This window comes from Aotus nancymaae, unplaced genomic scaffold (genome assembly GCF_030222135.1).
Source record: "Aotus nancymaae isolate 86718 unplaced genomic scaffold, 86718_ANA_hifiasm-v0.15.2.pri h1tg000006l, whole genome shotgun sequence".
NCBI classification, from domain to species: domain Eukaryota; kingdom Metazoa; phylum Chordata; class Mammalia; order Primates; family Aotidae; genus Aotus; species Aotus nancymaae.
The window spans coordinates 90,672,429-90,695,646 of NW_026988417.1; the positions used below are offsets into that span (position 1 = coordinate 90,672,429).

General features: G+C 38.4%; 1 protein-coding gene across 1 annotated transcript in view; it reads right to left on the reverse strand.

The window, feature by feature from the left end:
- Window positions 1–23,218, reverse strand: part of STPG2 (sperm tail PG-rich repeat containing 2) — a 1,129,165-nt gene that overhangs the window by 960,563 nt on the left and 145,384 nt on the right. The gene's annotated exons all lie outside the window — the stretch shown is intronic.

Genomic DNA, 23,218 nt, shown 5'->3' on the forward strand with positions numbered 1-23,218 from the left:
TACTTAAACTATTTTTCTTTGTCTGACAGAATTACTCCTTGATTTACTAATTGACTAACTGGCTTACAAATTAAATGTATAATGAAGTTATATCATTATATCCTATTATTGCTATCTTTATAATACTTCCGAATCCAACCACTTCTCTCCACTTCCACAACTACCACTCTGATCAAAGGCACCACCATCTCTTACCTGAATTATTGTAAAAGTCCCCTAACTGTCCCCTGTTTCCATCCTTATCCATCTTCAATCAACTGACATAGGAGCCAGTGAAGAAGCTGTTCCACAATCTGAGTCAGATTATATCACTCCCCTTCTCAAACCTACCCAGTGGTTGCCAATCTCAGAACACAAAACAAATCCTTAATATGGTCTGAAGTACACGTACACATACACACACACACACACACACACACACACACATATACACACTACCTCTCTAACCTCATCTCCTACTACTCTCTCCCTCATTCACTTTGCTACATCTCTTTCTCAAACAGATCAGGTATATATCTGCTTCAGGGGCCTTCTCTGCTTCAAATGTTCTCTGCAGCTTATTCTTTCATTATAATCAGGTCACTACCCAATGTCACCTTCTCAATAAGTCATTTCCAGACCGCCTAATCTAAAATTTTATCACCACCTCCAAACAATTTATGTCCCCTTCTTTGCCTTTTTTTTAATCTTATCATTTATTACTATCCAAAATATGATTTTCTGCTATACTGTAAGCTCCAGAAAGACAGGATTATTTTATTTATCTGTTTTACTCACTGCCATATCTCTAGAGTATAGAAGAGTATCTGGAATACAGTAGGGTTCAGTTAATATTTGCAAGAAGAATGGATGGATGAATGAATTGAATCCTACATTTTCACTGACTACATTATGAATTTGATGATGGGTTCCTATTGAAAATAATGTGGCTCCAAATAAGTGTATTAGCCAATTCTAAGTATTATTTTTTGTTTTTGTTTTTTGCTTTTTGAGATGAGGTCTCACTCTGTTACCCAGGCTAGAGTGCAGTGGCGTGATCCCACCTCACTGCAACCTCTGCCCTCCTGTGCTCAAGCAATCCTCCCACCCCAGCCTCCTGAGTAGCTGGAACCATAGGCATGCACCATCAGGCCTGGCTAATTTTTGTATTTTTGGTAGAGATGGGTTTTGCCATGTTGGTCTTCGGTTCCCCTCAGATTACTTGAACTGAGCTCAAGCAATCCGCCTGCCTTGGCCTCCCAAAGTTCTGGGATTACAGGCATGAGCCACTGCGCCTGGCCAGCCATTTCTAATTATAATAAAATACGTAAATCCTATGTATTTTTTTAAACCTGATAATAGTTTGAAAAAAATTTAGTAGAAACTAAATATTTACAAGAAACTAATTCAGAAGTATCTTTTGTTTTAAATAGATTAGATTCTAAAATGTTATGCAAAAATGCATGTCACTTTGGCTCAAATGAGCAGATTTACACCATCATTTGCTGGCTAGTAGAAAACATGCACTTCAGCAATGATCTGTAAGATTATATTTATCTATCAACTTGTAATAAGTTAAGTTCAGAAGAAAAGAAACTTCTACAGAATTCTGTGGCTATATAAACCCACAAAATATGCAGTAAATACAGAAATAGGGAGAGCATAACTTCAAATACATAGTGTCATCCTATTTTCTGGAACTATACAGATATGCCGTATCCTTCTTCTCCCTATAGAGTAGTCCTTCCTTATCCACAAGGGATACGTTCCAAGTCTCCCAATGAATGCCTGAAACTGAGGATAATACAAAAGCCTATATACACTATTTTTTTTTTCCATATATACATATCTGTGATAAAGTTTAACATATTTTAGGCACAGAAAGATTAATAATAATTAATAATAAAATAGAACACTTCTAACAAATACTGTTCACAATTTCACAGATAGAAGATTCTTACTGCAGATCTTAGCAACCTCAGCATATAATATTTTTCTCTCCTTATTGTTAATAACTTTCACTTTTCCAAAGGAAGCACTTTACAACTTCTCTTTGGTGTATCCAACTTGCCAGTATAACTATTCTTGCACTTTGGAGCCATTATTAGTTAAAATAATGGCTTTCAACACAAGCACTAGAATACCCCAACAGTCAATCTGATAACCAAAACAGCTACTAAGTGACTAATGGGCTTCACCTACCAGGCAGGACAAAGCAAGAAGTTGAGAGATTTCATCACACTATGCAGAATGGCATGCAATTTTAAACCAAGTTGTTTACTTCTGATTTTTCCATTTAATATTTTCAGACTGTGGTTGACCATAAGTAACTAAAACCATAGGAAGTGAAGGAGCACATAAAGTGAGAATGCTATATAGGCCAACATGGTCAAAATGATCAGTGACTAACAAACCAGAATTACTTTTCTACTATTTACAACAGTTGAATAAGTGTCACTACTGGGGATCATAGGGAAAAGATTACATGTGAATTATAAATGAATATACTTCAACTTAAGAAGATTATTTTGCATAAAAGGACAAATGAAATCTTGAATCCTTTCAAGAAATACTTTTTTTCTTCTGCTTTTTTGTAAAAATCCTAATGTTACTGAACTTTCCTTCACTAAAATAACATAGAGCAATCAAATGAGGTCTTTGCTTCTAAAAAGCTAGGTTTAGCCACTTAGAAATAAGCTCCAAAATAAGTCTGTGAGAACTGACTGAAAAGCAGGTCTCCACTTATGGACATTATAAATAAGGCAAAAACACTTTGAGGAGACCAAACCTAGGCAAAGATTGAAAATGCTGTGATGTTCATCCTGTTTATCCAAATTGTGACCAACAGACAACCCACCTTAATATCAATTATATAATTAATTACATAGCCCCCAGTTCCTATCTTAGACCCAGTGAATCAGCATCTTGTTGAGTACGGGAATCTATTTTTAACAAGCCCCACAGATGATTCTCAAGCACAATAAAGAACCACAGCCTGGTACAAAATGCACTACCATAGCATCTTTTACTAATCACATCTATTCTAAGGAAGAAGGCCCAGATCTTGAAAGTATTGTGCCATGGAAACAAAGTTTAAAAATTATTTGTTTATGGCATCTTTTCATCTGTAACCTAATAAAAAATGGTTTTCTTTCTTCAAAAACTGAGGTATAAACTTCCATTTGATCACATTAAGTGCAGGGATTGTAAAACTGTGAAACAACATACAGTTTAAACTTTATTCCTATACCATCATCAGTAATGATTATTACTAACATTTTTTTCTTTCAATAGGTTTTTGGAAAACAGGTGTAATTTGATTACATGAATAAGTTCTTTAGTGGTGATTTCTGAGATTTCGGAATACCCATCACCCAAGTAGTGTACACTGTACCCTCACCTCCATCCCACTCTTTTCCCTGAGTTGCCAAAGTCCATTTTATCATTCTTATACCTTTTGAGTCCTCATAGCTTACATCCCACTTATGAGTGAGATTGAGTTTCCATTCCTGGATTACTTCACTTAGAATAATGGTCTCCAATTTCATCCAGGTGGCTGTTAATGCCATTATTTCATTCCTTTTTATGGCTGAACAGCATTCCATGGGAGATATATATATATATCACATTTTATCTACTCATTGATTGATGGACATTTGGGCTCATTCATATTTTTGCATTTGAAAATTGTGCTGCTATAAATATGCATCTGCAAGTATCTTTTTCATATAGTGATTTATTTCCTCTGGGTAGATACTCAGGAGTGGGACTGCTGGATCAAATGGTGGATCTACTTTTAGTGTTTAAAGTAATCTCCACTCTGTTTTCCATAGTGGTTGTATTAGTTTACATTCACAATAACAGTGGAAAACTGTTCCCTTTTCACAACATCCATGCCAATATCTAACATTTTTTAATTTTTTTATTATGGCCATTCTTGCAGGAGTAAGGTGGTGTCACATTGTGATTTTGCTTTGCATTTCCCTGACAATTAGTGATGCTCAGCATTTTTTCATATGTTTCTTGGCCATTTGTATACCTTCTCTGGAGAACTGTCTTTTCATGTCCTTTGCCCACTTTTTGATGAAATTGTTTTTTTCTTGCTGATTAGAGTTCCTTAAAAATTCTGAATATTAGTCCTTTCTCAGATGTAGAGATCATGAAGATTTTCTCCCACTCTATGAGTTGTCTGTTTTCCCTGCTGATTATTACTTTTGCCGTGCAGAAGCTTTTTAGTTTAATTAAGTCCCATCTATTTATCTTTGTTTCTGTTGTGTTTGCTATTCAGTTGTTGGTCATGAAGTCTTTGCCTAGGCAAATGTCTAGGAGGGTTTTTCCAATGTTATCTTCTGGAATTTTTGTGGTTTCAGGTCATAGATTTAAGTCTTTGATATATTTTGAGCTGATTTTTATATATGGTGAGAGATCAGGATCTAGTTTCATTCACTTACATGTGGCTTGCCAATTATCCCAGCATCATTTGTTGAACAGGGTGTCCTTTCCCCCCATTATGTTTTGTTTCCTTTATCAAAGATCAGATGACTATAAGTATTCAGGTTTATTTCTGAGTTCTCTATTCTGTTCCACTGGTCTATGTGCCTATTTCTATATCAGCGCCATGCTGTTTTGGTGACTATAGCCTTGCAGTACAGTTTGAAGTCAAGTAACATAATGCCTCCATGTTTGTTCTTTTTGCTTAGTCTTGCTTTGGCTATGTGGGCTATTTTTGATTCCATGTGTTGAATTTTAGAATTGTTTTTCCTAGTTCTGTGAAGCACAATGGTGGTATGTTAATGAGAATTGCATTAAATCTGTAGATTGCTTTGGCAATACGGTCATTTTTACAATATTCTACCCATCCATGAGCATAGGATGTGTTTCCATTTGGTTATGTCATCTATGATTTCTTTCAGCAGTGTTCTGTAGTTTTCCTTGTAGATGTTTTCACTTCCTTGGTTAAGTATATACCTACGTTTTTTGTTTGTTTGTTTGTTTGTTGAAGCTATTGTAACAGGGTTGAGTAATTGATTTGATGCTCAGCTTAATCACTGTTGGTGTATAGAAGAGCTACTGATCTGTGTACATTAATTTTGTATCCTGAAACTTGGCTGAATTCATTTACCAGTTCTATGAGCTTTTTGGATGAATCTTTAGGGTTTTCTAGGTGAATGATAATGTTATCAGCAAATAGTGATAGTTTGACTTCCTCTTTACCAATTTGGATACCCTTTATTTCTTTCTCTGGTCTGATTGCTCTGGCTAGGACTTCCAGTACTATATTGAGTACAGGTGATGAAAGTGGGCATCCTGGGCTTGTTCCAGTTCTCAGGGGGAATGCTTTCATCTTTTCCCTGTTTAGTATAATGTTTCCTGTAGGTTTATCACAGATGGCTTTTATTACCTTAAGGTGTGTCCCTTCTATGCCGATTTTGCTGAGGGTTTTAATCATAAAGGAATGCTGGATATTGTCAAATGCTTTTTCTGTGTCTATTGAGATGATCATGTGATTTTCTTAAATTCTATTTATGTAGTATATCACACTTATTGACTTGCAGATGTCAAACAATCTCTGCATCCCTGGTATGAAACCCATTTGATCATAGTGGATTATCTTTTGTATATGCTGTTGGATTCTGTTAGCTAGTATTTTGTTGAGGATTTTTGCATCTGGGTTAATCAGGGATACTGGTCTTTAGTTTTTTTGTTTTTTTTTCTCTTCCTGGTTTTAGCAGTAGGGTGATACCGGCTTCATAGAATAACAGATGGAGGAGTCCCTCTCTCTCTATCTTGTGGGATAGCATCAATAGGATTGGTACCAATTCTTCTTTGAATGTCTGATAGAATTCAGCTGTGAATCCATTTGGTCTTAAACTTTTAATTGTTGGTAGCTTTTTAATTACCATTTCAATTTTGCTCCTTGTTATTGGTCTGTTCAGAGTTTCTCTTTCTTCCTGATTTAATCTAGAAGGGTTTTCTATTTCCAGGAATTTATCTATCTCCTCTAGATCTTCTAGTTTACATGAGTAAAGGTGTTCACAGTAGCCTTAAATGATCTTTTGTATTTCTGTGTCATCAGTTCTAATAGTTCCTGTTTCATTTCTAATTGAACTTATTTGGATCTTCTATCTTCATTTCTTCATTAATCTCACCAATTGCCTATTAATTTTATTTATCTTTTCAAATAACCAGCTTTATGTTTCATTTATCTTTTGTATTGTTTTATTGTTGATGTTGTTGTTGTTGTTGTTTCAATTTCATTTAGTTCTGCCCGGTTTTGGTATTTCTTTACTTCTGCTTCTATATTATACAAGTTTTCAGAGGTTATAACATTTTTTTAAATTGTACTTTAGGTTCTGGGGTACATGTGCAGATAATGCAGGATTGTTGCATAGGTACACATATGGCAATGTGGTTTGCTGCCTCCATCCCTCCGTCACCGACATCTCGCATTTCTCCCCATGTTATCCCTCCCCAACATCCCCATACTGTCACTGTCCCTCTCTTGGCACCCCCCAACAGACCTCAATGTGTGATGCTCCACCCCCCATGTCCATGTGTTCTCATTGTTCATCACCTGCCTATGAGTGAGAATATGTGGTGTTTGATTTTCTGTTCTTGTGTCAGTTTGCTGAGAATTATGGTTTCCTTATTCATCCATGTCCCTATAAAGGACACGAACTCATCACTTTTTATGGCTGCATACTATTCTATGGTGTATATGTGCCACATTTTCCTTGTCCAGTCTACCGCTGATGGGCATTTGTGTTGGTTCCAGGTCTTTGCTACTGTAAACAGTGCCACTATGAACATATGTGTGCATGTGTCTTTATAATACAATGATTTATAATCCTTTGGGTATATACCCAGTAATGGGATTGCTGGGTCAAATGGAATTTCTATTTCTAGGTCCGTGAGGAAGTGCTACACTGTCTTCCACAATGGTTGAACTAGTTTACACTCACACCAACGTGTAAAAGTGTTCCTATTTCTCCACATCCTCTCCAGCATCTGTTGTCTACAGATTTTTTAATGATCGCCATTCTAACTGGCATAAGGTAGTATCTCAATGGGGTTTTGATTTGCATTTCTCTAATAATCAGTGACGATGAGCATTTTCTCATATGGTTTGTTGGCCTCATATATGTCTTCTTTTGAAAAGTGTCCATATCTTTTGCCCACTTTTGGATGGGTTTGTTTGTTTTTTTCTTGTAAATCTGTTTCAGTTCTTTGCAGATTCAAGATATTAGCCCTTTGTCAGATGGGTAGATTGCAAAAATTTTTTCCCATTCCATTGGTTGCTCGTTCACTCTAATGATTGTTTCTTTTGCTGTACAGAAGCTCTGGAGTTTAATTAGGTCCCATTTGTCTATTTTGGCTTTTGTTGCCAATGCTTTTGGTGTTTTAATCATGAAGTCCTTGCCTATGCCTAAGTCCTAAATGGTTTTGCCTAGGTTTTCTTCTAGGGTTTTTATGGTGTTAGGTCTTAGATTTAAGTCTATAATCCATCTGGAGTTAATTTTAGTGTAAGGTGTCAGGAAGGGGTCCACTTTCTGCTTTCTGCACATGGCTAGCCAGTTTTCCCAACACCATTTATTAAACAGAGAATCCTTTCCCCATTGCTTGTTTTTGTCAGGTTTGTCAAGGATCAGATTGTTGTAGATGTGTGGTGTTGCCTCCAGGGCCTCTGTTCTGTTCTATTGGTCTATATCTCTGTTTTGGTACAGGTACCATGCTGTTTTGATTACTGTAACCTTGTAATATAGTTTCAAATCAGGTAGCATGATGCCTCCATCTTTGTTCTTTATGCTTAGGATTGTCTTGGCTATGTGGGCTCTCTTTTGGTTCCATATAAAGTTTAACGTGGTTTTTTCCAGTTCTGTGAAGGTCATTGGTAGTTTGATGGGGATAGCATTGAAACTATAAATTACTTTGGGAAGTATGGCCAATTTCAAGATATTAATTCTTCCTAACCATGAGCATAGAATGTTTCTCCATCTGTTTGTGTCCTCTCTTATTTCCTTGAGCAGTGGTTTGTAGTTCTCCTTGAGAGGTCCTTTACATCCTTTGTTAGTTGTATTCCTAGATATTTTATTCTCTTTGTAGCAATTGTGGAGTTTGTGCATTATTTGGCTCTCTGTTCGTCTGTTATTAATGTATAGAAATGCTTGTGATTTTTGCACATTGATTTTGTATCCTGAGACTTTGCTGAACTTGCTTATCAGTTTCAGGAGATTTCAGACTGAGATGATAGGGTCTTCTAAATATACAATCATGCTGTCTGCAAATAGAGACAATTTGACTTCCTCTTTTCCTAATTGAATACGCTATTTTTTTTTCTTCCCTAATTGCTGTGGCTAAAACTTCCAACACTATATTGAATAAGAGTGGTAAGAGAGGGCATTGTTGTCTAGTGCCAGATTTCAAAGGGAATGCTTCCAGTTTTTGCCCATTCAGTATGATATTGGCTGTGGGTTTGTCGTAAATAGCTTTTATTGTTTTGAGATATGTTCCTTTGATACCTAGCTTATTGAGAGTTTTTAGCATAAAGTGCTGTTGAATTTTGTGGAAGGCTTTCTTGCATCTATTGAGATAATCATGCAGTTTTTGTCTTTGGTTCTGTTTATGTGGTGTATTACTTTTAGAGACTTGCATATGTTGAACCAGCCTTGCAACCCTGGAGGTTACATCATTCTTATCATTAAGTTCAGAAAATTTTTTAATTTCCAACTTTATTTCATTGTTAACTCAATGATTATTCAGGAGCAGGCTATTTAATTTTTATGTATTTGCATGGATTGAGGGATCCCTTTGGAATTGATTTCCAATTTTATTCCACTGTGGTCTGAGAGAGTACTTACAATATTTTCAATATTCTTATATTTGTTGAAACTTGTTTTGTTGCCTATCACATGGTCTACCTTGGAGAAGTTTCATGTGTGATGAATAGAATGTATATTCTGCAGTTGTTGGAAAATATCTGTTAATTCCATTTGTTGTAGGGTATAGTTTAAGTCTATTGCCTCTCCTTTACCCTAGGAATGTGGCTTCCTGAGACCTGAACTGCAGTGATTATTGTTTCTCTTCCAGATCTATCCATCCAGCAGAGCTACTGGGCTCCAGGCTGGTACTGGGGAGTGAATGCAAAGAGTCCTGTGATGTTACCCATCTTCAGGTCTCTCAGCCTTGAATACCAGCACCTACTCTGGCAGAGGTAGCATGGGAGTAAAGTGGACTCTGTGAAGATCCTTGGTTGTATTTTTGTTAAGTGTGCTGTTTTTGTGTTGGTTGGCCCTGAGCTAGGAGGTGGTGCTTTCAAGAGCACATCAGCTGCAGTTGTATAGGGAGGAATAGGTAGTGATGCAGCCATAGAGCTCCTATGAGACTATATCCTTCGTCTTCAGCTACCAGGGCAAGTAGAGAAAGATCATCAGGTTTGGGCAGGGTTAGGCATGTCTGAGCTCAGCCTCTCCTTGGGTGGGGCTTGCGGTGGCTTCTATGAGAGACAGGAATGTAGTTCCCAGGCAAATGGAGTTATATTCCCAGTGGTATTATGGTTGTCTTTGTTGTGTCACACAGGTCACCAGGAAAGTGGCAGAAAGCCAACAGCCACAGACCTCACCCCACTCCCATGCAGACCAGAGCCCAAAAGGCCAGTCTCACTCCCACCACTGCCACCACCACCCTCCCACAAAAGCACTGAGTTTATTTCCAGGCAGCCAGTGAACAGGACTGAGAACACACCCAGGTCTACAGGCCTCCGAGCTGAGAAAGCAAGCTGACTCACAGTTCCTCAGCTGTCCCACAAAGCCTGTAGTGGTAATCTACATCCTTCATTGTGGCTGTGAATTATCTTGGCTTTCCTGGTATGTTTCTGCAGTAGGTCTTGGAACAAAAGTAAACAATGTGGGTCTCCCCACACTGTTCTGTCTGTCCAACTGGGAGCTACAAGTTTACAAGTTAGTCCTACCTTCTATCCACAATCTTCCTTCTAGGTTGTCTTTTTTTAAGTCAGATTACATTTTAAGAAGATAAATTGATAGAAAGCTAAGATGGCTGACTAGACACAGCCAGATGGAACATCTGCCACTGAGAAACCAGGATATCAGGAAGACTAGCACATCCTAAGTAGATCTTCGAAGGGAAGGCACTAAAAATGGACAGATAAAGAATATCAATGTTGAACTAAAGTGGAAGGAAGCTGGAAACCCCACAAGAGGTTACTACACACCAGGACTTATTTCTCGTCCTCAGTGACTCCTAGAACACAGAAATGAGCCCAGTCGACTGAGCCCACCTGATATGGTTTGACTATGTCCCCACCGAAATCTCATGTTGAATTGTAATCCCCACGTGCTGAAAGAGGACATGGTGGGAGGTAACTGTATCATGGGGACAGATTTCTCTCTTGCTGTTACCATGATATTGAGTGAGTTGTCATGGGATCTGATTTAAAAGTGTATTGCACTTCACCTTTCATGATCTCTCTTCTGCCTCCATGTGAAGAAGATGCTTGCTTCCCCTTCACCTTCTGCCATAATTCTAAGTTTCCTGAGACCTCCTACTCATTTTTCCTATTAAGCCTGTGGAACTGTGAGTCAATTAACTCTTTTCTTCATAAATTACCCAGTCTCAGGCAGTTATTTCTGGCAGTATGAAAAAGAACTAATACATCACCTTATACCACAATGAAACCCCCAAGTGCATCAAAGAAGATAAAAGCAAAAAAATAGTAATAATCCAAAGGATAGCAACTTCAAAGACTAAAGGAATAACAGTACATACAGATGAGAAAGAATCAGTGAAAAAACTCTGGCACCTCAAAAAGCCAGAGTGTCTTCTTAGCTACAAATGAGTACATTCGTTCCCCAATAGTAGTTATTAACAGGCTAAAATGCCTAAAATAAAAGAAAAAGAATTAAAAATATGAGTAGAAATGAAGATCATTGACATTCAGGAAAAAGTAGAAATTCAATTTAAGGATTCAAAGGAATACAGTAAAACAATACAGGAGATGACAGACAAAATGGCCAAGAAAGAACCAAACTGATTTGATAGAACTGAAAAACTAACTTCAAGAGTTTCAGAACACAATCATAAGTATTAACAGCAGAATTGACCAAAATGAGGAAAATCCTCAGTGCTCAAATACAAATTCTCCAAAATAACTCAGTTAGAAAAAAAAAAAAAAAGATTAAAGAAGAATGAACAAAACCTCTAAGATACATAGAATTATGCAAAGAGGCAAAATCTATAACACAGTGCCATTCCTGAAAGAGAAGGAAAGAAAGTAAACAACCTGCAAAGCATTTTTCAGAATACTATCCATGAAAATTTCCTCAAACTCGCTAAAGAAACAAACATTCAAACTCGGGAAATGCAAAGAACCCCTGCAAGATACTATACAAGATGACCATGGCCAACACACAGAGTAAGCAAATTCTCCAATGTTGAAATGAAAGAAAAAATGTCAAAGGCAGCTAAAGAAAAGGAGCAAATGAAACAAAAAGGGAAACTCATCAGGCTAACAGCAAACTTCTCAGCAGAAACCCTACAAGTCAGAAGAGACTGGAGACCTATATTCAGCATTCTTAAAGGAAAGAATTTCTAATAAAGAATTTCATGCCCACAAAACCTAAGCTTTATAAGTGAAGGAGAAATAAGATATTTTTCAGACAAGCAAATGCTAAGGGAATTCCTTCCCACCAGACATGCCTTACAGAAGATACTAAAGGGAGTACAAAATATGGATAGGAAAGACCATTACCAGCCAACACAAAAACACACTTATGTACATAGACCATTGACATTATAAAGAAACCACACAAACAAGTCTGCATAACAACCGCTAACAACATGATGACAAGATCAAATCTACGCACATTAATATTAACTTATACAGTAAAGAACTAAATGCCCTAACTAAAAGGCACAGAGTGGCAAAGTGGATGAAGCAAGACCCAACAGTATGCTATCGTCAGAGAACATCTCAAATGCAATGACACCATAGGCTCAAAGTAAAGGGATGAAGAAAAATGTACTAAACAAATGGAAAACAGAAAAAAGTAGGGGTTGCTATTCTAATTTCAGAAAAAAAAAAAAAAAACTAATTTTAAGCCAACAAAGACAAAAAAAGACAAAGAAGGGTGTTACATAATAGTAAAGTATTCAATTCAACAAAAAACTAACTATTCTAAATATATATGCACCCAACACAGAAGCACCCAGTTTCCATAAGGCAAGTCCTTAGAGACCTAGGAAGAGACTTAGGTAACCATACAATAGTAGTGGGAGATTTCAACTCCCTACTGACAGTATTAGATCACCAAGGCAGAAGAGTAACAAAGATATCCAGGACCTGAAATTGACACTTGAACAAATAGACTTAATAAACACTTGCAGAACTTTCAACTCAAAAACAACAGAATATACATTCTTCTCATCTGTACGTGGCACATACTCTAAAATCAACCATATAACCTTAGAACCAAGAAAAACAAAAATCATACCCACTCTCAGACCACAGTACAATAAAAATAGAAATCAATACTAAGAAAATCGATCAAAAATACACAATTACATGCAAATTAAACAGCCTACTCCTGAATGACATTTGGGTACACAATGAAATTAAGGCAGAAATAAAAAAAAAAATCTTTCAAACTAATGAGAATAAAGATAACAACATACCAGAATCACTGTGACACAGAAAAAAAAGTGTTAAGAGAGAATTTTACACTGCTAAATGCCCACATCAAAAAGTAAGAAAGATCGCAATCAATAACCTAACATTACACCTAGAGGAACTAGAGAAACAAGAGCAAACCAACCCCAAAGATAGCACAAAACAAGAAATAACAAAAATCAGCTGAACTGAAAAAAACTGAGATACAAAAAGCCATACAAAAGATCAACAAATCCAAGAATTTGTTTTTTGAAAGAACATATCAGACAGACCACTAGCTAGACTACAAGAAAAGAAAGAGAGAAGATCCCAAAAAAGACAATCAGAAATGACAAAGGGGAAGCTACCACTAACCCTACAGAATACAAAAAACCTTAGAGACTACTATGAACACCTCTATGCATACAGCAGGAAACCTAGAAGAAATGTATAAATTCCTAAAAACATACAATCTCCCAAGATTGAATACAGAAGAAACTGAATCCCTGAACAGACAAATAATGAGTTTCAAATTTTAATAGGCAATAAAAAGCCTACCAACCAGAAAAAGCTGAGGACCAGACAGATTCACAGCTAAATTACACCAAATGTAAAAAGATCTGGTACCATTCCTGATAAACTTATTTGCAAAAATTGAGGAGGAGGGAATCCTTACTCATTCTATAGGGCCAGCATCATTCTGATACCAAAGCCTGGCAAAGATGCAACAAAAAAAGAACCAACAGGCCAATATCTTTGATGAACATAGATGCAAAAAAAATCCTCAACAAAATACTAGCAAACCAAATCCAGAAGCACATCAAAAAGCTAACCCAACACAATCAAGTAAGTTTTATTCCTGGAATGCAAGGTCGGTTCAAAATAAACAAAATCAATAAATGTGATTCATCATAAAAACAGAACTGAAAAGAAAAACGACATGATTATTTCAACAAATCCAGAAAAGGCTTTTGATAAAATGCAGCATCCACTCATGTTAAAAACCCTCAACAAACTAGGCATTAAAGAAACATACTTCAAAATAATAACAGCTGCCTGTGACAAATCCACAGCCAACATCATCCTAAATGGGCAAAAGCTGTAAGTATTCCCCTTGAAAACTGGAACAAGACAAGAATGCCTTCTCTAACCCCTCCTATTCAACATAGTACTGGAAGTCCCACCCAGAGCAATCAGGCAAGAGAAAGAAATAAAAGGCATCCAAATAGAAATAGAGGAAGTCATATCACCAGTTTTCAGGTGATATGATTCTGTTCTAAGAAACCCAATAGTCTCCATCCAAAAGCTTCTTGATCTGATAAACAACTTCAGCAAAGTTTCAGTATACAAAATCAATATACAAAATTCAGTAGCATTTCTACACACCAACAACATCCAAGCTAAAAGCCAAATCAAGAACACAATCCCATTCACAATTGCCACAAAAAGAATAAAATACCTTGTAATACATCTAACCAGGGAGGTAAAAGATCTCTACAATGAGAACTACAAAACCATGCAGAAACAAATAAGAGATGACACAAACAAACAGAAAAATATTCCATTCTCTGAGATAGTAAGAATCAATACTGTTAAAATAGCCATACTGCCCAAAACAATTTATAGATTCAATACTGGTCCTATGAAACTATCAATGACATTCTTCACAGAATTAGAACAAAAAGCTATTTATTTTTATTTTTATTTTTTTGAGACGGAGTTTCGCTGTTACCCAGGCTGGAGTGTAATGGCGCGATCTCGGCTCATGACAACCTCCGCCTCCTGGGTTCAGACAATTCTCCTGCCTCAGCCTCCTGAGTAGCTGGGATTACAGGCACGCGCCACCATGCCCAGCTAATTTTTTGTATTTTTAGTAGAGATGGGGTTTCACAATGTTGACCAGAATGGTCTCGATCTCTTGACCTCGTGATCCACCCGCCTCAGCCTCCCAAAGTGCTGGGATTACAGGAGCTATTTTAATATTCATATTGAACCAAAAAATAGCCTGAATTGTCAGAGTAACTCTAAGCAAAGAGAACAAAGAAAGCTGGAGGCATCACAATACCTGACTTCAAACTATACTACAAGGCTACAGTGACCAAAACAGCATGATACTGATACAGAAGCAGACGCATGGACCAATAGTGCAGAATAGAGAGCCCAGAAAGAATGCCACACACCTACTACCATCTAAACCATCTGATATTCAACAAAGTCAATAAAAACAAGCAATGGTGAAAGGACTTCCTATTTAATAGACGGTGCTAGGATAACTACCTGGCCACATGCAGAGGATTGAAACAGGATCCCTTCCTTACACTGGATCCCTTTTTTGACACCAAATCAACTCAAGATAGATTAAAGACTTAACTGTAAACCTAAAACTATAAAAATCCTGAAAGATAATTTAGAAAATACCCTTTTGGACATAGAACTTGGCAAAGATTTCATGACAAGTATGCCAAAAGCAATTTCAATAAAAACAAAGATTAACAAATGGGACCTAATTGAACTAAAGAGCTCTGTGCAGGAAAAGCAACTATTAATAGAGTAAACAGACAACATACAGAATGGGAGAAAATGTTTGGAAACTATGTATGTATCTGACAAACATCTAACATCTAGAACTATATGGAACTTAAACAAATTAACAAGCAAAAGAACAAACAACACCATTAAAAAGTAGGCAAAAGACATAAACAGACATTTCTCAAAAGAAGACATATAACACACCAACAAGCATATGAAAAAAAATGCTCAACATCACTAATCATTAGAGAAATGCAAATCAAAACCACAATCAGGTACCATTTCATACCAGTCAGAATGGCTATTACTAAAAAGTCAAAAAATAACAGATGCAGGCAAGGTGGCAGAGAAAAAGGACTGCTTATATACTGTTGGTGGGAATGTAAATTAGTTCAGCCACTGTGGAAAGCAGTTTGCCAATTTCTCAAAGAACTTAAAGCAGAATTATCATTTGACCCAGCAATCCCATTATTGGGTATATATTCAAAGGAATATAAATCATTCTGCCATGAAGACACATGCATGTGTATGTTCATCGCAGCACTATACACAATAGTAAAGACATGGAATCAATCAACAGTAGATGGGATATATTAATCCATTCACACATTGCTATAAAGAAATCCTTGAGACTGAGTAATTTATAAGAAAAGAGGTTTAATTGACTCACAGTTCTACAGGCTATACAGAAAGCATAGCACCGGCATCTGCTTTTAAGGAGGTTTCTGGAAGCCTACAATTATAGCAGAAGTCAAAGGGTGAGTAGGCATTTCACATGGCGAAAGCAGGAGCAAGAGAGCAATAGGGAAGATGTTACACACTACCAAATGACCCTCATAAGAACTCACTCAGTATCAGGACAGTACCAAGAGGGATGGTGCTAAACTATTCACAAGAAATCCTCCCTCATGATCCAATCACCTCCCACCAAGGCCCACTTTCCAACATTGGATATTACATTTCAGTATGAGATTTGGGTGAGGATGCACATCTATATCACTGGACAAAGAAAATGTAGTACATATACACCATGGAATATTATGTAGCTACATAATACAAGAATGAGATCATCGATCCAAGATGGCCGCTTAGGAGGAACTCGGGAATGCAGCTCCGAGAGAAAGCACAGAGGGTGAGTGGACGCCGTATTTCCAGACTGATTTTTACTGCCCACAGACCAGGAGATTCACACGCAGAGAAGCCACACGGGTCGCCAGCGCCGCTGGCGCCGCTGGCTTGAACGGCGCAGCCGCTGGGCCGGCACCCTGAGGCAACGGCTCACTGTACAAAGTGAGAGAGTCTGAATCCCCTATAAGCCAGCAAGGGGAGCTGAAACGGGGAGCCAGGCCAGCGCCACGAATCTCAGAGCCGCGGCTTTAGCCAACGCAGCGGCTCCGGAGGCAGATCAGATGAGACGGTGTCCCCTCTTACCCAGCAAGAAGACCTGAAACACAACTGAAACCGGGACGGTCCAGCTCTGTGGAGGAGGGGCGTTCTCCATAGGCACCCTGCTGTTCTGTACCAAGGCAATCCGCCACTACAGAGACTCCGTCACTACAGGGGCGGGCCAACATAGCGGAAGCAGTTCTAACTACACCCAGAAGTTCACACGGAAGCTGGGTGGAGCCCACAGCAGCTTAGCGAAGCCTCTGCAACCTGAGTGTGACTAGGCTGCCACCTTGTGGGCAGGGAAAACAGCAACCGCACAGGGGAACATCATAAAACAGTAACTCCCTGGGACAAAACACCTCGGGGGAAGAGCAGGGGGTTTATGAGTTCTGCCACAGCAGACTTAAAATTACCAAAATCAGAAAGACAACAACTACAAAGTCAGCAGGTGGAAAAATCCACAAAGATGGGAAGAAACCAGCGCAAAAAGGATGAAAACACCCAAAACCAGAACACTTCTCCTCCTACAAGGGATCACAACTCCCCACCAGCAAGGGAACAAGACTGGACGGAGAATGAGTGTGATGAAATGACAGAATCAGCTTTCAGAAAGTGGATAATAAGAAACTTCCGTGAGCTAAAAGAACATGTTCTAACCCAATGCAAAGAAACTAAGAACCTTGAAAAAAGACTTGACGAAATGCTAACAAGAATGGACAACTTAGAGAGGAACATGAGCGAATTGATGGAGCTGAAAAACACAACACGAGAACTTCGTGAAGCATGCACAAGTTTCAACAGCCGAATTGACCAAGCAGAAGAAAGGATATCAGAGGTCGAAGATCAACTCAATGAAATAAAACGAGAAGGCAAGATTAGAGAAAACAGGGTAAAAAGGAATGAACAAAGTCAACAAGAAATATGGGACTATGTGAAAAGACCTAATCTACGTTTGATAGGTGTACCTGAATGTGACGAAGAGAATGCATCCAAGCTGGAAAATACTCTTCAGGATATTATCCAGGAAAACTTCCCCAACCTAACAAGGCAGGCCGAGATTCAAGTCCAGGAAATACAGAGAACACCACAAAGATACTCCTCTAGAAGAGCAACCCCAAGACACATAATCATCAGATTCACCAGGGTTGAAATGAAGGAGAAAATACTAAGGGCAGCCAGAGAGAAAGGTCGGGTTACCCACAAAGGGAAGCCCATCAGACTCACTGCAGATCTCTCAGCAGAAACCCTACAGGCCAGAAGAGAGTGGGGGCCGATATTCAACATCCTTAAGGAAAAGAACTTTCAACCCAGAATTTCGTATCCAGCCAAACTAAGCTTCATAAGTGAAGGAAAAATAAAATCCTTTGTGAACAAGCAAGAACTCAGAGAGTTCATCACCACCAGACCAGCTCTACAAGAGCTCCTGAAGGAGGCACTACACATAGAAAAGAACAACCAGTACCAGCCACTCCAAAAACACACGAAAAGGTAAAGAGCATCAACACAATGAAGAATCTGCATCAACCAAAGGGCAAAACAGCCACCTAGCACCAAAATGACAGGATTGAATTCACACATAACAATATTAACCCTAAATGTAAACGGACTAAACGCCCCAATCAAAAGACACAGACTGGCAAATTGGATAAAAAGCCAAAACCCATCAGTGTGCTGTATCCAGGAAACCCATCTCGCATGCAAGGATACACAAAGGCTCAAAATAAAGGGATGGAGGAAGATTTACCAAGCAAATGGAGAGCAAAAAAAAGCAGGAGTTGCAATTCTCATCTCTGATAAAATAGACTTTAAAGCAACAAAGATCAAAAGAGACAAAGAAGGACATTACATAATGGTAAAAGGATCAATGCAGCAAGAAGAGCTAACGATCCTAAATATATATGCACCTAATACAGGAGCACCCAGATACATAAGGCAAGTTCTTAAAGACTTACAAAGAGACTTAGACTCCCACACAATAATAGTGGGAGACTTCAACACACCACTGTCAATATTAGACAGATCAACGAGACAGAAAATTAATAAGGATATCCAGGACTTGAACTCAGACCTGGAACAAGCAAACCTAATAGACATTTACAGAACTCTCCACCCCAAATCCACAGAATATACATTCTTCTCAGCACCACATCACACCTACTCTAAAATTGACCACATAATTGGAAGTAAATCACTCCTCAGCAAATGCAAAAGAACGGAAACCATAACAAACAGTCTCTCAGACCACAGTGCAATCAAGTTAGAACTCAGAATTCAGAAACCAACCCAGAACCGCACAGCCTCATGGAAAATGAACAACTTTCTCCTGAATGTTGACTGGATAAACAATGAAATGAAGGCAGAAATAAAGACGTTCTTCGAAACCAACGAGAATGAAGACACCACATACCAGAATCTCTGGGACACATTTAAAGCAGTCTCTAGAGGAAAATATATAGCAATAAGTGCCCACATGAGAAGAAAGGAGAGATCTAAAATTGACACCCTATCGTCAAAATTGAAAGAGCTAGAGGAGCAAGATCAAAAAAACTCAAAACCTAGCAGAAGACAAGAAATAACTAAGATCAAAGCAGAATTGAAGGAGATAGAGACACGAAAAACCCTTCAAAAAATCAATAAATCCAGGAGCTGGTTTTTTGAAAAGATCAACAAAATAGACAGACCACTAGCCAGACTAATAAAAAAGAAAAGAGAGAATAACCAAATAGATGCAATAAAAAATGACAAAGGGGATATCACCACAGATTCCACAGAAATTCAAACCATCATCAGAGATTATTACAAACAACTCTATGCACATAAATTAGAAAACCTGGAGGAAATGGATAAATTCCTGGACAGCTGCCTCCTGCCAAGCCTAAACCAGGAAGAAGTCGAAACCCTGAATAGACCAATAACAAGGTCTGAAGTCGAGGCAGCAATTAAGAGCCTACCACCCAAAAAAAGCCCAGGCCCAGATGGGTTCACAGCCGAATTCTACCAGACATACAAAGAGGAACTGATACCATTCTTACTGAAACTATTCCAAATAATCCAAAAAGAGGGAATCCTTCCCAAATCATTTTATGAGACCAACATCATCCTAATACCAAAACCTGGCAGAGACTCAACAAGAAAAGAAAACTACAGGCCAATATCCATGATGAACATAGATGCAAAAATCTTCAATAAAATAATGGCAAGCCGATTACAACAGCACATCAAAAAGCTTATCCACCATGATCAAGTAGGATTCATCCCGGGGATGCAAGGCTGGTTCAATATACGCAAGTCTATAAATGTAATTCACCACATAAACAGAACCAAAGACAAAAACCACATGATTATCTCAATTGATGCAGAGAAGGCCTTCGACAAAATTCAACAGCCCTTTATGCTAAAAACCCTCAATAAACTAGGTATCGATGGAACGTATCTCAAAATAATAAAAGCTATTTATGACAAACCGACAGCCAATATCATACTGAACGGGCAAAAACTGGAAGCATTCCCTTTGAAATCTGGCACTAGACAAGGATGCCCTCTCTCACCACTCCTATTCAATATAGTACTGGAAGTTCTAGCCAGAGCAATCAGGCAAGAAAAAGAAATAAAGGGTATTCAATTAGGAAAGGAGGAAGTCAAATTGTCTCTATTTGCAGACGACATGATTGTATATCTAGAAGACCCCCTCATCTCAGCCCAAAAGCTCCTGAAACTGATAAGCAACTTCAGCAAAGTCTCAGGATACAAAATCAATGTGCAAAAATCACAAGCGTTCCTATACACCAATAACAGACTTTTTTTTTTTTTTTTTTTTTTTATTGCATTTTAGGTTTTGGGGTACATGTGAAAAACATGCAAGGTTGTTGCTTAGGTGCATACGTGGCAGTGTGATTTGCTGCCTTCCTCCCCTTCACCCATATCTGGCATTTCTCCCCATGCTATCCCTCCCCAATTCCCCACCCCCCCACTGTCCCCCCCACTCCCCCACAACAGACCCCCATGTATAGTGCTCCCCTCCCTGTGTCCATGTGTTCTCCTTGTTCAACACCCGCCTATGAGTGAGAACATGTGGTGTTTGATTTTGTGTTCTTGTGTCAGTTTGCTGAGAATGATGGTTTCCAGGTTCATCCATGTCCCTACAAAGGACGCGAACTCCTCGTTTTTAATGGCTGCATAATATTCCATGGTGTATATGTGCCACATTTTTCCTGTCCAGTCTATCATCGATGGGCATTTGGGTTGGTTCCAGGTCTTTGCTATTGTAAACTGTGCTGCAATGAACATTCGTGTGCATGTGTCCTTATAGTAGAACGATTTATAATCCTTTGGATATATGCCCAGTAATGGGATTGCTGGGTCAAATGGAATTTCTATTTCTAGGTCCTTGAGGAATCGCCACACTGTTTTCCACAATGGTTGAACTAATTTACACTCCCACCAACAGTGTAAAAGTGTTCCTATTTCTCCACATCCTCTCCAGCATCTGTTGTCTCCAGATTTTTTAATGATTGCCATTCTAACTGGTGTGAGATGGTATCTCAATGTAGTTTTGATTTGCATTTCTCTAATGGCCAGTGATGATGAGCATTTTTTCATATGCTTGTTGGCCTCATGTATGTCTTCTTTTGTAAAGTATCTGTTCATGTCCTTCGCCCACTTTTGAATGGGCTTGTTTGTTTTTTTCTTGTAAATCTTTTTTAGCTCGTTGTAAATTCTGGATATCAGCCCTTTGTCAGATGGGTAGGCTGCAAAAATTTTTTCCCATTCTGTTGGTTGCCGATTCACTCTATTGACTGTTTCTTTTGCTGTGCATAAGCTGTGGAGTTTGATTAGGTCCCATTTGTCTATTTTGGCTTTTGTTGCCAATGCTTTTGGTGTTTTGGTCATGAAGTCCTTGCCTACGCCTATGTCCTGAATGGTTTTGCCTAGGTTTCCTTCTAGTGTTTTTATGGTGTTAGGTCTTATGTTTAAGTCTTTAATCCATCTGGAGTCAATTTTAGTGTAAGGTGTCAGGAAGGGGTCCAGTTTCTGCTTTCTGCATATGGCTAGCCAGTTTTCCCAACACCACTTATTGAACAGGGAATCCTTTCCCCATTGCTTGTTTTTATCAGGTTTGTCAAAGATCAGGTGGTTGTAGATATGTTGTGTTGCCTCCGATGCCTCTGTTCTGTTCCATTGGTCTATATCTCTGTTTTGGTACCAGTACCATGCTGTTTTGATTACTGTAGCCTTGTAGTAGAGTTTGATGTCTGGTAGTGTGATGCCTCCTGCTTTGTTCTTTTTGCTTAGAATTGACTTGGCTATGCGGGCTCTCTTTTGGTTCCATATGAAGTTTAAGGTGGTTTTTTCCAGTTCTGTGAAGAAGGTCATTGGTAGCTTGATGGGGATAGCATTGAATCTGTATATTACTTTGGGCAGTATGGCCATTTTCACGATATTAATTCTTCCTAACCATGAACATGGAATGTTTCTCCATCTGTTTGTGTCCTCTCTTATTTCGTTGAGCAGTGATTTGTAGTTCTCCTTGAAGAGGTCCTTTACATTCCTTGTTAGTTGTATTCCTAGGTATTTTATTCTCTTTGTAGCGATTGTGAATGGCAGTTCGTTCTTGATTTGGCTCTCTTTAAGTCTGTTATTGGTGTATAGGAACGCTTGTGATTTTTGCACATTGATTTTGTATCCTGAGACTTTGCTGAAGTTGCTTATCAGTTTCAGGAGCTTTTGGGCTGAGATGAGGGGGTCTTCTAGATATACAATCATGTCGTCTGCAAATAGAGACAATTTGACTTCCTCCTTTCCTAATTGAATACCCTTTATTTCTTTTTCTTGCCTGATTGCTCTGGCTAGAACTTCCAGTACTATATTGAATAGGAGTGGTGAGAGAGGGCATCCTTGTCTAGTGCCAGATTTCAAAGGGAATGCTTCCAGTTTTTGCCCGTTCAGTATGATATTGGCTGTCGGTTTGTCATAAATAGCTTTTATTATTTTGAGATACGTTCCATCGATACCTAGTTTATTGAGGGTTTTTAGCATAAAGGGCTGTTGAATTTTGTCGAAGGCCTTCTCTGCATCAATTGAGATAATCATGTGGTTTTTGTCTTTGGTTCTGTTTATGTGGTGAATTACATTTATAGACTTGCGTATATTGAACCAGCCTTGCATCCCCGGGATGAATCCTACTTGATCATGGTGGATAAGCTTTTTGATGTGCTGTTGTAATCGGCTTGCCATTATTTTATTGAAGATTTTTGCATCTATGTTCATCATGGATATTGGCCTGTAGTTTTCTTTTCTTGTTGAGTCTCTGCCAGGTTTTGGTATTAGGATGATGTTGGTCTCATAAAATGATTTGGGAAGGATTCCCTCTTTTTGGATTATTTGGAATAGTTTCAGTAGGAATGGTATCAGTTCCTCTTTGTATGTCTGGTAGAATTCGGCTGTGAACCCATCTGGGCCTGGGCTTTTTTTGGGTGGTAGGCTCTTAATTGCTGCCTCGACTTCAGACCTTGTTATTGGTCTATTCAGGGTTTCGACTTCTTCCTGGTTTAGGCTTGGCAGGAGGCAGCTGTCCAGGAATTTATCCATTTCCTCCAGGTTTTCTAATTTATGTGTATAGAGTTGTTTGTAATAATCTCTGATGATGGTTTGAATTTCTGT